Raw genomic sequence first — 17,434 nt, 5'->3', positions numbered from 1 at the left:
TGTTGGGGAGAAAAAGGAGGAGAAAACTCCTGGAAAGGTAGGGCAAATGGAAAGTCTAACAAGGTTCTTTGCCTGTCAGGAGAAAAACCAAACACCCTTAACCAAGCATGCCTCGGGGAAACAACTAAGGTCCCCATTGCTCATGACAGAGTCAAAAGGGTTCAGACCTAACTAAATGACCTGGCATGCAGCAGCCTGCCCATCATTCAGAAGTTCAGCAAAATGGCCCAGGACATCGTCTGGCAATTTTGGAACCACCAGTTTAGCCAACTCCATCAAAACATTCAGGTTACGACCGAACATACATAACCTACATATTTTAAGGCCACACTGCATGAACAGAACACCTTCTTTGCTGACCGTTCCATCCTTTTTTACACTTATCAGCAGGATGATTAGGAAACAACCCATGAGTCAACCTTGAAGAACACAAGGCCTGCACAAGCAAAGTCTCAGGTGTAGGAAAGTACACTCTTTTTGGCATGGTTAGCCCCACTTTTTGCCTGCTGTCAGTGTGTTTTCACTGTGTTCACTGGGATCCTGCTAACCAGGACCCCAGTGACTGTGCTCTCTTCCTCTAAATTTGTTTGCCCAGAACTTAGCACACCCCACAATTGGCATACTGGTGCCCCCAATATAAGTCCCTAGTATATGGTACATGGGTGTGCCAATTGTGGAAACAATGGTACCATTCAGGGAAAGAACACTAGTTAGCAGGATCCCAGCACACAGTCAAGTTAGCATCAATACCAGGTAAAAACCGGGGGTAACCATGTCAAAAGGGACACTTTCCTACGCAACCCCCTCTCAACCAAGGGCATTGGGGCACCAGGGGTTCCCCATGGGCTGCAGCTTTCATTGTGCTACCTATGGGGGCCCATTCAAAATGTGTCTGCAGGCCTGCCACTGCAGCCGGCGTGAAAAGGTGCATGCTCTCTTTCACTACAGGTCACTGCACCATGTCACTGTAAGTCACCCCTATGGAAGGCCCTACTAGCCCAGACGGCATGGTGCAAGTACCTGTGTGAGGGCACCCCTGCATAAGCAGAGGTTCCCCTACGAACTCCAGCTCCATTTTCTTGGACTTCGTAAGTGCGGGGAAGCCATTTAACCTGTGTACTGGACACAGGTCACTACCTATATCTAGCTAAATAATGTAATCTGGGCATGTTGGAATCATGCCCAGATACAGTTGTCAGTATTGGTTGTATGGTTCCATGCACTCTGGGGGCTCCTTAGAGGACCCCAGCATTGCTCCTGACAGTCTTCTGGAGTTTTCCGGGCAGCCCACATTACTGCCACCCCTCAAACAGGTTTCTGCCCTCCTGCTGCTTGACCAGCTCAAGCAGAGAAAGGCAGAATAAAGGATTTCCTTTTGAAGACGGAAGCAACATCCTCTCCCTTTGGAAATAGGTGTTACATGGCTCCCGAACCCACTGGTATGTTTTGAAGGGGAACCCACAGTCCCTGCTCTGGCGCGAAACTTGACAATGGAAAGGGGAGTGACCACTCCCCTGCCAATCACCACCCCAGGGGTGGTGCCCAGATCTCCTCCAGATGGCCACTTGATGCTACCATCTCGAATCCAAGATGGGCAGAGGCCCCAGGAAACATCTGAGTGGCCAGGTCAGGCAGGTGACGTCACAGCCCCCTCCCGATAGATGACCACCATGTAGGTGACCGATCCCCCTTCCTGGGCTATTTAGGGTCTACCTCTCGGGTGGGTCCTCAGCTTCGATGTGCAAGAATCCAGCAGGATTCTTATGCATTATGGAGCTGTGGAGCTTGTAATGACAAACTCCAAGCCCATATACTTCGTATGGCCACACGACACCTAAAGTGTCTAAAAATGGACTTAAAACACTGTAGGGGCATATTAATCATATAGCTATGCCCTCACCTGTGGTATAGTGCACCACGTCTTAGGGCTGTAAGGCCTGCTAGAGGGGTTACATACCTATGCCACAGGCATCTAGGTTTGTGGGCATTGCACCCTGGAGTGGGTGCCATGTCGACTTTGCCTTTTTCTCCTCAGCAGCACACACAATGTGCAATGGCAGTGTGCATGTGCTTGGTGAGGGTTCCCTTAGGGTGGCACAATACATGCTGCAGCCTTTAGGAACTCTCACTAGCCACAGGGCCCTTGGTACCACTGGTACCTGTTAAAAGGGGTTTAGCTGTGTGCCGGGGTGTGCCAATTGTGGAAACAATGGTACCATTCAGGGAAAGAACACTAGTTAGCAGGATCCCAGCACACAGTCAAGTTAGCATCAATACCAGGTAAAAACCGGGGGTAACCATGTCAAAAGGGACACTTTCCTACGCAACCCCCTCTCAAATGAAAGAGGACAAGACTAACCTGTACCAAGAGAGTCTTCAATGTCTAAATGGAAAACCCTGCAGAGTCCATCAACATGGGCAGTCCCAGGTCTATGTTCCACTGTAAAGTTCATTCCCTGTAGGGACCACCTCAAAGGTTTAGGGCTTTCACCTTTCATTTGCATTAGCCATCTGAGAGGTGTGTGGTCAGTTTGAACTATGAAGTGAGCACCAAACAAGTATGGTCTCAACTTCTTCAGAGACAAAACCACTGCAAAGGCATCCCTCTCAATGGCACGCAAACTCTGTTCCCTAAAGAGTACCCTCCTGCTTATAAAAGCAACGGGTTGGTTATGGCCATCATCACTGGTCTGAGACAGGACTGCTCCTATCCATGTTCAGATGCATCTGTCTGCACAATGAACTGCTTAGCGTAGTCTGGTGCTTTGAGAACTGGGGCTGAGCACATTGCCTCCTTCAGTGTGCTGAAGGCCTTTGGACAACTAACTGTCCAGTTTTCTTTCTTGGGCATTTTCATGGAGGTCAGTTCTGTGAGCGGGGTCACAATGGATCAATATCCCTTTCCAAACCTCCTGGTAATAACCAGTCAAGCCATGGAATGCCCTGACTTTGGTCTGGGATTTTGGAGCTTCCCAGTCCATAATTGTCTGGATTTTGGGCTGTAAGGGTTGCACTTAGCTTCCACCTACAAGGTGGCCTAAGTGTAAAACAGTGGCCTGCCCTATTTGGCATTTGGATGCCTTGATAGTAAGGCCTGCAGATTGCAGAGCCTGCAACACCTTCCACAGGTGGACCAGGTGATCCTGCCAGAAGGAGCTAAAGACAGCAATATCATCTAGATATGCTGCACTGAAGGACACCAAGCAAGCCAGAACGAGATTACCCAACCTTTGGAAGGTTGCAGGGACATTCTTTAAACCAAAGGCAGGAACAATGAACTGATAATGCCCATTAGGTGAAGAGAATGCAGTATTTTCTTTTGCTCTATGTGTCATGCACATTTGCCAGTACCCTGCAGTACTAAGAAACTGCGCTACACCTAATTTGTCTCAGCTCATCAGCCCTTCGAATAATTTTTCTTGGAAATTTCGTGTCTGTAAATGACAGTGCGCTACCACATCATGCTTTAGTAATATATTTATTAAAAGTGAGTGTTTAAACAAACTGAGAAACACTCCTGCCCTGAAGGCAAAGCTATTAGTAAACTAAGAGGCAAGTCATGCATGGATTATGTGCATCCTATATGTGGGCTAGATTTATTATAAATGGAGCAAACATTCAGTGCATTTAATCAAACAAGAGTTTTTTTTTTTCTTTTTTTACAGCAGAAATGCTGAACTCACATATTTGAAGGTGCACTCATATGTGAGAATGAAGAAAAAGGAGACTGTAATATACAATATTTGCCTAGGGTGACACAATTTGAGTCCCGTTTCCTGGTCAAGTACATTACAGTTAGGTCGAGTAGATTATTCAAGCTACTCAACCTAGAGGTCTAGTAAAATGTTTATGATTTTTAGAGGCCTGTAGGGGGCCAGACAGAGAGAGTGGCAACATCTAAGCCACCCTGAGAAACTCAAGTAGCTCTTGTGTGAACCCGGATTTGCTCTGGGCACACTGTTGATCCCATCTGGAGACTGGCTATTCCAGTGCTATCTGGTGCAGTACTAGGGGGGATTCTTTTTGGGACAGGCAAAGTCTCCAGTTTGGTGTCCATGATGTTTACAGTTCAAACACCAAGCCTTTTTGGGATCAAAGTTTTCACACTTGTACCCAAGTGAAGATTGTGAAGAGGTTCAGGGCCCACCCTCTTACTCGGGTTTTTGGGTGACTTTAGAAGACTCTTTACTTTTATCCTTAGGTGTATCATCACCCTTCCCTTGGGGAGGCTTTGTACCCCCTTTCTTTTGTTCACCCCCGTGGAAGTCTTAGTTAGCCTAATCTTGACGCAATGCCTTCTTTTCCAAATCAGGTGGGGAAATTGGACCTTGGTCTACCACTACCAGATATTGATTCAATTTGTCACTGAACCAGTTATTTAAAAGATTTTCATTCACAAACTAATTATAAAGCCAATCACAGCCATGCCCTCCGCTGCCAGTTATCTAATCATCTAGTGTTTTCATTGAGTAGTCTACATCAACAACCCAGGATTGGCTTGAGGTTTTGTGAGCCACCCTGAACCTAATTCTATTCTCCTCAGTGGTGAATCCAAAGCCCTCAATCAGGGTAGCCTTCATGTAGTTATAGGATTCAGCATCTGCAACAGTGACTGTGAGGAACCTATCCCTACACTTACCAGTGAACAGTTCCCAAAGGAGAGCTCACCAGTGAGACTTTTTCAATCTTCTGGTTCCACAAGCCCTTCCAAAGGCTGTGAACCACTTGGTGATGTCATCACCTTCCTCATACTTAGGGACAATCCCTTTCGCGTTTTTAGGGGTGTCCGAATGCTCTGTCCCTAGTTATTAAGTTGCTGTCACCATTAATGAATGCTAATCCCACTTCTGATCTCTTCCTTTCTGTGGCCAGGAGCACTCTCTCCCCAAAGATAATCTTTTGTCCATCCTTGCTAAAAGGAGGTCCTCTTCATTGACTCTGCCCTTAATGTTCCCAGAGGAGCAGAGAGACCTTAACTCTCTCATCTCAAGATAGTGGAAAGGGGTGAGGTTGAGTTCGACAACCATGTCCTCTGAGCTGCTCATTTTGTTACTAAAGTTAGGGATTACTTTTAGGAACAAAAAAACGACTTCAAGCTACTTACCCCTCACTATGGCAACTTTTAAATATAAAATGAAATGCCAAGGGGGCTTAACCAAGTTCCTATCAGGACTTTAAACATTTTAGAAAAAATGACAATTAAAAAAAAATCTATTGAATTTAAAGGCAATTGTGGACCTTAGTTGTGGGATCCACCAATGTAGGAAGCTGGCTCTGTATATACTATACCAAAATGAAGTATAGTGTGCACAGACTCCAGGGGTTCCCCAGAGGCTAAAGTAGATAAAGCTAATGCTCTCTTTGGTGGTAGTGTGGTCAAGCAGGTAGGCTTATCAAAGAGTTGTGCAAAGCATTTGCTGTACAGTCAAGAAAAGAGGCACACACTCGATTACTAACTCCAGGCCAATGGTTGTTATATAGCAAAAATATATTTTGTTACTTAATTATAAGAACCAGAAGAACTCTATTGCAAATAAGTACAGTTGTCAATAGTTATCAAGCATATTAATCAAATGTATTTTGTTTGGTTTTTGTAAATGAAGCATTTTACAAGTAGCAATTTTCTATTTCAAAAGTTGACAGTGCAAACTTACAATTACAGTCTTTGGGATTCAGGATGTCCACAGGTCAAAGTTTAGGCTGACCCCAAAAGTGCACCACCAGTAACACAGGGCTGGCTGGGTGCAGAGGTCAAAGTTGGCATACGGTTTGTAATGGAATCCTATGAGGACTGGGGGTGATCGGTAGAAAACAGATTGCAGGTAAGTACCTGTGGTTCTAGGACACAGTTGTGGGGGGTTTAGGTCAGCACTAGTGGGGGGGGTCATATGATCACACCAAACACACACCTCAGCGACACAGAGGCAGCTGTGTGCAGGGTGCAAACACAGAGCTGGACAACCAATGCTTTTGAATGGGGGGGGGACCCCAGGGGTCACAAAATATGCTGCAGGCTGGGTCCAGGGGGTTGGTTCGGGAAACCAAAGGCTGAGCAGGAAGGAGAGGCGCCCGCTAGATGTTGCTGGACTGCCGTTTGAATTCCTCAAGGGGCTGCAGGTGCAGGGGTCTCCTTGTGCATTGGGTATCTTTGTCGGATTCGGTCGCGGTCACGGGGGTCCTCTGGCTTAAGGCTGCAGGCGTCATTGTGTTTGCCAGGAGGAGTCAACCCAGGGCGGACTCGAGGAGAGAATAGTCTGGGGACCATCCCTGGACCGGTGTGCCTCCTGGACTCAGTCTGTGGGCATCAGGTGCAGAGTGGGCGGGGCTTGCGGATCCGGGGTGGTTCTGGAGTCCTTTTTGGAGGTTTCCTCAGGACAGGGCCACTGTCTTTGGGAGTTCTTGGTCCGCTGTTGGGCAAGGAGTCCTTTGGGAGTTTGTAGCAGTCGCTAGTCCTGCAGGATGGGTCAGCTTTTTGGAGCAGGGGTCTTTGAAGCTGCAGACAGGCTGGTGGGGCTGCGGCCAAGTCAGCTGTCGTCTGGAGTCTTCACTACTGAGGTCGGCTTAGCTGTCCTCCTTTCTTTTGAGGTCGCCAGAAGTCTGGTGAGTGAGGTTCAGGGGAGAACCTAAATACTAGATTTAGGGGTGTTACACTTGTCAGAGGGCAGTAGCGAATGGCTCCTCTCTCAGAGGGTGGCTACACCCTTCCTGTGCCAACTCCATAATCCTATTGGTTCCTACCCTCCAAAACAGGATGGAGGATTCTGCAGGGAGGAGTCACTTCAGCTCTGAACACCTTAGAGGTGGTGCTAGCTGGAGAGGTCACTCCTCCCTGTTTTACCTAAATTTCCTACCGGACCTCAAAAGTGGGGCTTGGTCCGGGGCAGGCATCTCCACTAGCTGGGGTGCCCTGGGGCATGGTCACCAAAGGCCTGAACCTTTGAGGTTCACCGCCAAGTGTTACAGTTCGTGCACGGAGGAGGTGTGAAGCACCTCCACCAGTGCAGGCTTTGTTTCTGACCCCAGAGAGCAAAAAAGCTCTCACCCCATGGGGTCAGAAACCTGTCTATTAGTGGTAGGTTGGCACAGATTGATTAGCCACACTGCACTCACTATGTCTAAGAATGGACTTAGACACTGTAGGGACACAGTGCTAATGCAGCTATGCCCTCACCTATGGTATAGTGCACTCTGCATCAGGGCTGTAAGGCCTGCTAGAGGGGTGACTTACCTATGCCAAAGGCAGTGGTTTGTGGGCATGGCCCTCTGAGGAGAGTGCCATGTCGACTTTGTGACCTCTCTGAGGCCAGAAACAAAGCCTGCTCTGGGTGGAGGCGTTTCACACCTCCCTGCTGTAGAAACTAACACTTGGCAATGAGCCTCAAAGGCTCAGGCCTCCTGTCACAGTGCCCCAAGGCACTCCAAGTAGAGGAGATGCCCAACTCCCCCTGGACAAAGCCCTACTTTTGGAGGGAAAAGTAGGTAAAACAGATAGCAATGACGACTCCAACTAGGACCACTCCTAAGGTGTCCAGAGCTAAAGAGACCCCCTCTATGCAGAATTCTCCCTCTTAGTTTGAATTAGAGGGACCATTAGGGTTAGGAATGCGTCCCCCCAGCCCCCCAAAGGGTGTAGTAACCCTAAGGGATAGTAGCCCCTGGCTACTGCCCCCTGTAACACCCCTAAATCCAGCTCACAAGATTCCTGAAAACCTCAAGAAGACAACCAGGCTGCTAAGCTGACCCCCAGCAGAGACGACTGCAGAAACCAAAAGATTCAGCCCCAGCCCTACCAGCCTGTCTCCAGCTTGTGAAGCCCCTGACACAAAAAGGCAATGCACCCTGCAGGACCAGTGACCTCTTCAAACCCCAAGAGGACTGCCTGCCCACCAGAGGGCCAAGATCTCCCGAGGACAGTGGCCCAGTCCACAAAGAAATTCCAGCAAAGGACTCCAGAACTGCTCCAGATCCGTGAACCCTGCCCACTATGCACCAGATGCCCACGGTCCGTGCCCAGGTGTCCGACTGGTCTAGAGGAGGTGCCCAGGTGATTCCAACCTAGTGTCCACCCTGGGTTGACCCCTCCTGACCAACATAACGTTGCCTGCAGACTAAATCCAGAGGACCCCCTGCCTGTGAAGGGTCAGGATTAAGATACCCAACGTCAAAAGGTGCCCTGCGCACCTGCAGCCCCCTGGCCTTGGGGAACCCGACCTCAGGTGCAGCAAAGTGCAGCAGGCAGCCCTCCTCTCTGTCCAGCCTTTGGTTTCCCTGAACTGACCTCCTGGACCCAGCCTGCAGTCTACTTGTGACCCCTGGGGGTCCGCTACTGAAATGCAATGGGAGCCCAGCGCTGAGTTTGCACCCTGCACCCTGCACCCTGCCACCCTGTGCCACTGAGCGTGTATGTTTGGTGCTGACCTGTTCCCCCCCGAAAACACCCCAGATCTGCCCTCCGATGACGCGGGTACTTACCTGCTGGCAGATCTAATTCCGAGTGACCCCAGTATCCATAGGAGCCCATTTTTAATCTTGCAGCAGCTTTTAACTCTGCACCCGGCCAGCCCCATGTTATGGTGGTGGGTGTTTGAGGTTAACTTGAACCCAACCCTGTGGACATCCTAGCCCCCGGAGGCTGGAACTGTAAGTCTTGTACTTACCTTGAAACTGTACTGAATTTTCTTGCACCCTAGAACTGTGTTTGAAAATTGCACAGTGTTAACTTTTATAACAGATTTTTGCTATTTATTTAAAAATGTTTAACTTGCCAAATTGAAACAAAGTGGTGTTGATACATATGCTTGCTACTTACTTGTAAATGTACTTACCAGCAACCAGAATCTTGTGGTTCTAGAAATAAAGTAATAAAATATATTTTTGCTACATAAAAACCATTGGTCTGGAGTTAGTCATTGAGTGTGTGCTTCATTTATTGCCTGTGTGTGTACAACAAATGCTTTGTACTACCCTCTAATATGCCTAACTGCTCGACCACATAGTACCACAGAAGAGGGCATCAGTATTACATACTCTAGCCTCTGTTAAGCCTCTGGGGAACCCCTGGACTCTGTACACACCATATCTCATTTTGATATAGTATATACAGATCCAGTTTCCTACAACAGGGACATGGAAATATGCGTCTTGGAGATTGAGGGCTGTCAAATAGTTCCCTTGATTGAGTTTTGAAGTATGTCCTGCAGCGTTAGCATGCAGAAAGACTGCTTTCTGAGACAGATGTTCAGGTTTCTCACATCTAGAAATTTTAGTTGTTCCCTTAACTTTCTGCGGACCAGGAAGAAACAGGGAATAGAAATCTTTTACTTTTTGTGCTGCAGGGACTCTCTCGATAGCCCCTTTTCTGAGCATGCTTCTGAACTCCAACTTGAGAAGACAACAGATTTTTTGGAATTGATGCGTGAGGCGGCATTGGAGGTGGCGTTTGGATGAACTCTAGCATATGGCCAAACTGAACCAGGACCGAAACCCACTGGTCTGTTGTTATTTCTTACCAGCGTTGGAAGTGGTTGGATATTTTTCTACCTAGGCTTGATGGAGAAATAAGAAGAGCAGCTGGAGGCTGTAACTGGTCATTGATGCTGACCTGTGTCCTTTCCTTGGCGTCCAGATTTTCCCCTGGGCTGGGGTCTATTATAGGCAGCTCGTGGCGATTGTTGCTGCCGATACTGGGGCCAAAACTGGTGTGAGGTTAAGGTGTAAGAGGGTAACAATACTGCTGGTAAGCACCCCTGTATAATGGAAAACCTCTTCTCCGAGCACCCCAAAAGGGCACTTTTCTGTTCTGGAGAGTCGCCAGTGATGTAGCCATGTCTGTCTTTATGGCTTGGAGGGCATCATCAATATGCTTGCCAAAGAGGGCTTTCCCATCGTAAGGCAAATCCAGGATTTCATTTTGGACCTCTGGTATACGGAGGTGGCTTAAAGCAAGCCTGGTCTCCTTAGTATTGCTGCTCCATTCAACTGTCGAAAAGCAGCAGCAGCAATACCCATGGCACAATCAATAACTTCCGCCGATGCATATTCACCATCTTGCAGGATCTCCTTAGCTTCTGTCTTAGCATCCTCTGGAAGCTTGTCTAATAATCGTGATATCGGACCACATTTGGCAATTGTATCGCAGAATAACAGCCAAAGAGTTTGCTGCCCTCACAGTAAGAGTGGACATGGACAAAAACAGCATGCCTATGTTGTCAACCCTCCTACCTTCCTAGTCCAGAGGTGCTGAAATTAGTGCTGATGAATTTCTGTATCTGTGCTACTCTGCCTGGGTGATCACTGAATCAGTTTAGGATGTCCAAAGAAGTATACAGGAGCATCCACTGGAGCCTTATATTTGCTAGCCAGGCACAGTAGTACTGCTGCAACAGTAGCTAGGTTATTCATCACTTTGATGTCCTCTTCCTACATATAATTGGTAATGGGAATAGCCCAAAACTTTTTTCAAAATGGCTCTTTGAAGTCATAGACAAAGCAGTCCATTTGCTTAGTTGGCATGGGCAGCTAAAATTGCTTTGCTGCTCTTTCCAGCAAAATATGGAATCCTCCGGATTCCCCTGCAGGAGAATCCAACAGGGGTGTTGACGGAGATGATGGGGTCGGCAATAGATAACAATCCCATTCTGAGTGAGCCTCCCAGAGTTCACCTTCTTCCCTGTCATCATCAGAAGATCTGGAATCTTGAAGAGTTTTTTTGTGGAGACTGTCTTGCTGAAGTAGATATTAATAGTGTTGTCGGAGCTTGTGGGGTGGAGGGCTCTACCGAAGAAGGTTTCTCTGGCAGCAAAGTGTTTGCAGTGGTAGGCAATGTTGCTGGAAAACGCCTTCTGTAGTTAGACAACATAAACTGAAGATCTGATACCAAAGAAGAGGTAAGGCATTCTACTTCCTCTTTATATTGTTGATGGTATTGTTCTTGAAGAGTGTAACATTCTTATAATATTCGTCCTCATCGTAGTCATCTTCCTGACACTTGATGTGTAACTCAGATGGGATGTGAGCCACACCAAAGTGACCACCATCATCAGAATCATAGTCATCTAACAGATGTGCAGGAATTGATGGTAACACCCTGCTTGGAGACGACTGAGCAGGTGTCAGATGCTTAGATTTTGTCTCTAACTTTTCAGAAGATGTTCCTGTCGTCAAGGAGGATGTTGTGGACAGGGGCTTGTTTGTTGATGCCACTGAAAGTGTGGTCAACAATGGAATGGCAGACGTCTTTGTCAACAGAAGTACTGCCATCGACAAGGGTGTCTTCGTCAACGGAAGCCTTGTCCAGGATAATGAGATGGATGTTATCTTTGGCGTTGGCGGTTTAGGTGATTGACACACTGACGAGGAGGTTGTCGTTGAGAACATAGATGCTGTTGTCCATGTACAAAGGGTAGTGGTTGTAGACATTGCTGACACCGCAGTGAAAGACTGTTTTAGTAGGTGGTGTTGCTTTTCTCATCGACAGAGCTGATGAAGGTTTTTCTGAAGTGTCTGACCTGTGCTGGTGGTGTTGGAGGCTTATATAATGCCTTTAAAGGTATTTGTGAGGATAAAAGATGATGGCCTTTTCTTCTTTTGTTTTAAAGAAGCCTCAACTTCATGTGTTGACCTGGATGGGCTACGTCTTCTGTGGGAACCTTGAGAGGACTTTCTTAATGATTTTTTAGGTGGCTCCAGAAATGATTTACAGGGATTTCCTGATCATGGTGGCACGTGAAGATTCACAGAGCAGCCAAATAGCCCATCACTGTAGCTACTGCCAGAACCTATGTGCAAGAGGACACACACAGCAGGATGCTGGAAAGACTTAAAGGGATCTATGCATTCCAACTTGCATCACTACACAATTTTGTCCCAATGACCTGCCTAAATAGATTTCCTAGTGGGCTTCCTGGCAGTTGGGATGAGTCTTTTTCCCCCCAGAAAGCAAAAGGACATGAGCTGGCACTGCTCAATCTCCTGGCGTGCAGCTGCAGTGTTTATGAAACAGGATGGAGGAAACAACTTTCCTACTGCAAAAGAAGGTTCACTATATTTGGGAAGAAGATGTGGCCAAATACTAAGTTTGAACCTATCATCAAACAATTCTTACTAAGTTTGGGGGTTTGAGAATTAGCTGTGCTCAGTCCTACTACAAATTCCTGCAGGACCTCCAACAGAAGCAGAATCAGTGGAAAGACACTAAGACCAGATGAATGTGAAGGTGGCAGTCAGGAAACCATTCAAAGGGAAGGGAAGTTTATGGTGCAAACCCAAGGCAACTTCTTATCCTGGGCATGGCAAGGAAATCACCATGTGGCCAACCCAAACTGGAGAAGATCACCTGTCACTTTGGGGAGTAGTTTTCATTCATGATCCTCCAGCAGGGGAGGCAGCGGAGCATCCAATCTCATTTGAGAGAAGCTGCATAAAGATCGCCTAATGAGAACATATCCAGTTGTTGAGCTCACAGCCACATGTAAATCACTTTTTAACACAGGGTCTACATCCCCGACACCACTCTGTCAGTTGATATAATATATGGTAGTGGTGAGGTCTGACAAATCTGAATATGGTTCCAAAGTATGGATTGGAGAAGTGCCTTCATGGCAAGATGAACCACCTGATGCTCCAACAACGTTTATGTGCAGACGCTGCTCCAACTGAACGGTAGGGCAGGTGAGGTGCAGCAGAATCCAAGAGATAATGTAGTGGACCTGCTCTCCTTGAACCACTTCTTATGGAGTCTGCCTAGTACCCAAACAGGCGAGTCCCATCAAATGTTATGTCCAAGATGGGACTGGTCATTGTCTGAAAAAAACTGTAGACAATAACCAAGTGTGCTGGCGACTGACAACACTGGTGCCAATGGCTCATCAGATGGAACAGAGCAAGAATTGGCCAATGCACCAAACAAAGTCCCCGTAATGGCTTCATTAAATAGTAAGAGGTTCTCAGGATTTGTGAAGAACCTCCGTACCTACAATAATCTTGACATCCAAGGTGGGAGACCTGGAGCCAAGGTCTTCAGCCACTCTGTGAACAACCATGATGTAGGAAGCACTTTCCCCTGCACCAGGGCATGGGGGGGGGGGTTACTGGACTAAGGGGAGGTATCAAGGCCACTAGCATCCTGTAGGCCATCATACAAATTCTTCTCATGGTAAGGTTGGCCAATCTCATTACTTGCATCATAACTGCTATCCCAATCCATGCTGAGCAGGGAATGCAGGGTGTGCATTTGTTGTTGTGGAGGCTGATTAAATATAGCAAATGGAGTCTCAACAGCAGCCAGGCTCAACTTTGATCAAGGTTGAACTGCCACAGACTTGACATCAAAGAGGACAATTGGGGCCTCATCTTCCGACATTGACACACCTGAAACTGGCATGGACCATGGCACTAGATGCACAATTAGAGGAGGCCTTGTGATGGGGGTCAGAAGGTTAGCTAGTGCAGAGAGAAACCCACCATCGGTAAACCAGGTGGCTAACCTCTTGGCTCTGCTAGTCAGCAGGTGTCCAGAATGAGTCAGTGAGCGTCTGAAGAGTCAAGAGTATGGCCTTGCAGAACTCTTATCTGCTTATGAGCAGCACACAACCCTCAAAACTAGGGTTGTGGTGGAATGAGTTGCAGGATCAGCACTCAAGTCAAATGACTCTTTGAGCGAGCTCAAGCTGTATGGGGCACCACCACACCTTCTCAAAGGAGTGTGAATGCAAGGGGCAGAGTCCTGCTTAGATTTCTTGTGTTGTTTTTATTCAATTTCCTCAAAGATTTGGAGCAAGAGGAAGACCGACCCCTGGAACGACTCCAGTTACTTCTGGATCTTGGGTGGGATGGAGACCCAAGTTTCTCCTTAGTCTTGGTGCTTGGAAGTGTAGAGTTTTGCCTCTTGGTCTAGTATGGCTTCGGGCTCATCAACACATTTGATTTGTGGCTAGACCAAGGCACCACAGGCAAATTTGGTAAGGGTATGTCACAGAAATTAATTTGGGATAGTCATCACAGGGCTTGAAACCTGTTTTGCTAGGTGACGTGGTCCTTGTGCAGTGTAAAACATTTTGTTTTATGTGATAAGGGTCACAACGAGACAAGACGTAGCTCTGGTCCATGTCTGTTGGCGCGGAAAGAAAGGAACTCACATCAGTGCACTGGAATAGAGCCTATATTGGGTCTGCACGTCATTTTCTAGAGTGGAAAGGCATCAGTGTACAGTCAAAATTTGCCACCTGCAGGCATGCAGAGGAACTGCTGACATTTTTCCAGATTCAGACTGATATCTGGGAAATATTCAAAATACAAGGAAGCTATGACTAGAAGTCTTTATCAGAAAGAAAAGCTATCATAGAATTTGCTTTGCATGTTTCCTCTTTCTGGGGACTAATAGCAAAAATATAAGAGATGGAATAACAATGACAGGCACACATTCTCCTAAGAAATGTATTTAAGCTTCCACCCTTGCAACTATTTACAAAGCGGTTATTTTAGTTTATCTTCAAGTCAATAAAAGCATCTTTTGTCTTGCTGACTACCTGTTCGTAGCCCATTAGCAAATACCAAAAGCTGTACATTCAATATGGTATTCAACAAGTGATAGTTCTTTTTTTTTTTTTTCTTTTTTTTTTTTTACAACGGCCACACCTTAATGTACAGACCTATTTAGAATAATATGCAATATTCAGGCCAAAGGTTGTCTGCCTTGTAATGAACAGTGATCATTAAACATTTCCATAGTCACTGCTGCCCCTGCAAAGTGAAGCATATGTTCTATTAGTACTGAATAAAAGGAATAGATTAGAGTAACCTTTGAATTGCAACCAGACTACCACAGGTAAAACCTACTGTAATTTTCTTCCACACTATCCTATGATCCATACAAAGCAAAATAATGAGAAAATCATATTTCCCACATGTGCTTGCAGAGCAAAGAACAGGTTAAAAATACATTCCAACATTTTTATCTGCACATCCAAGAAACAAATGTTATTCTACAATACCCTTTCTGATTGCGGCTCATGTTGTTTACCCACTGACATAGCTTCTGTCTGCTATTTTTGAGTGGAGTACACACAGTGGAACCCATGTTTATCTTCAATAAAAAACAAATGCAGGCTAGACAAAATTGGCAGAATTTTAGGAGATTGTTCTTTCAAGATTTTCCCACAAACAAAACGAAATCAGGAGTAATATCTTCATGGTGCTCACCTGAACTACAACTAGAAGATGGTCATATAGTTGGAGATGGAGCCATATAGTTGGAGATGAAGCCTATAATACACTCAAAAGAACCCAGCATGGAGCACTTTATCTTCTGTTCTGTTATTTCTAAAGGACCAACCAGCATTTAATTGTCAAGCAATCTTTTTCAGGGTTACTCTAAAACATTATGCAGCCAAAGCCCACTGGGGATTACATTTTAGCGAATGATGGCTGACTTAATGGCACTGACAGAGTAAGGGATCACAGAAATCAAGTACAGTGAGCACCGATAACCTGGGATTATCATTACAAAACCTCTAGTGTTAGTCAGATAGTTTCTCCACTCTTCTTAACTTCTAGCTCCTACTGTGTTACAATGTCCAGAGCCCTGCTCCCTCCATGTTCACTTCCACGCCTCAATCCTTATTTTCTAATCCACATTTGTAAGGGGCATTGGTCTTCTCTAAAGTGGCCAAAAAGGTGACACTGCAGCAGTACGTAGAATAAGTAAGTAAAAGGCATCTTATATGCATGCGAACAATGGAAAATGAAGTTACTGTTACTTTTTCACTACATGAGTTGATTAAATACAGACAGATAAAGCAGGAAGCAGAAATTGTGTTTTCCTTTGTGTCTTGGTGGATAACCAATAAATCAGTATAGAAATATTGTAATTTTCTTCAGGTACGGCATGAATGTCAGGCTTGTTTAAGACCAAACATACCAGATGAACCAAAATAACGTTTTTCCAGTGTTAACGCTATTAAAAAAAAAAAAAACATGAAATTTAAGGTATATCGAAATAAATTATGTATCTCACACAATACTATTTGTGTCTATGTCTTCTAGAGTGTGCTATGGTGTTTTAAAGACAGCTGTTGTCAAAGGAAATAAACCGCTCTTAAAACCTTACAAATGGCAAAACTTTAGTTAGATGCGGCTCAACTGCAAGACCTGAACGAGTATGAGTTTTCTCCTCAGATAACTCAAAAATACACCCTCACATTATGAACTTGATGATAAAACAATGAACCAACGAAGTTAGGTGGAGTCTCTTTAATCTGCTCCACCTTCCACACTGGGGTAAAAGATACCCCGGCTCAAGTTTGTTAGTGGTGAGTGTAATTTCACAGCCAGATTTCCTGGGAACATGCCTGCCTGCCTGGTAGCAGTTTATTATCCCTCTGCCTCTCTGCAATAGGAGACCATGGAGGAAAAATACATTGTATTGGCAAAGGCTGGTGACACAGTAGGTTGCTAGGCACCATGCCTGGCACAGAACTGATGCAGACCAGTAGTAAGTATTCTCCCATAAAGAAGCAGAGGACAATGAGCACCTTTCTTTCAACCATTCACCCACAAAAAATGTGGTGCCAAAGGAATGGCAGCCATGGAAGACCACATGAAGAAAGGCATCTACAAATGTTAAAGGATGTTAATGACATGATTATAGACATGCACTTGAAGGCAGGAAAAGTGAAGGCTAAGACAATGAGACCCAAATCCAGATTTGAACTAATGTGATCAAGAGTAGGGTGGTCTATCAGCAGTACAGAAAGTGGAAAATCGTTCTGTTAAGGCACAAACGTGTACGGCGTAACAACAGGAGACCAATACAAACAGAATAGAGTTTTAGTGCTGTTCATCAACTTTGATTGTGCACCTAGAGGATAAGGTGAAAAAGACTTGTAACCTTAAAGGCGGCTTATAGTTTGAGAATAGTCAGCTGGCCTGTTAGGGGAGTGTACAGGATCTCAAGGAACACATGGAAGATGTCTCACTGAAGATAAGAAACTACGTAGTATAGAACAGCCACTAAACCTAGAAATCAGTGATGCCACTCAAGAAAAATGAAGAAGAGGGACTGGATACAGTTCTTTTGATTCTGAAGAAGTATTCTATGGAAGTGATGCTTAAAATATGCAGCCATGAAAAAGGAAGGTTTTTCACCAGTATTAAAATGCCTTATGCTCATGGACTTTAGCTTAACTATGACAAAGACAAGAGTGCCTTAAAAATAGGAAAGATACTCATTGATCAAGAGGAGCAACACCTGGTGACAGGCAGCAGGACATCCCTATCCATGCAGGAGAGAGCTGTCACTGACTACCTGAAAATACTACAGAATAGACAGCCCATTAAAGAAAACCATAGCTAGTGTTTGGTGGAATGACAAGCTTTATGTATATCTTTTTCCAGATGGGCATGGCATGGGCACGATCAAGTGGTTGCTTTGTTCCAC

The 17,434-nt window shown here is 45.7% G+C and overlaps 1 protein-coding gene across 6 annotated transcripts in view; it reads right to left on the bottom strand.

Moving 5' to 3' along the window:
* Positions 1–17,434, bottom strand: part of SLMAP (sarcolemma associated protein) — a 793,819-nt gene that overhangs the window by 377,392 nt on the left and 398,993 nt on the right. The gene's annotated exons all lie outside the window — the stretch shown is intronic.

Source organism: Pleurodeles waltl, chromosome 9, assembly GCF_031143425.1.
Source record: "Pleurodeles waltl isolate 20211129_DDA chromosome 9, aPleWal1.hap1.20221129, whole genome shotgun sequence".
In the NCBI taxonomy this organism is placed as follows: domain Eukaryota; kingdom Metazoa; phylum Chordata; class Amphibia; order Caudata; family Salamandridae; genus Pleurodeles; species Pleurodeles waltl.
The sequence above is the reverse complement of the archived record's forward strand: the minus strand, read 5'-3'. Positions and strand labels throughout refer to the sequence as shown.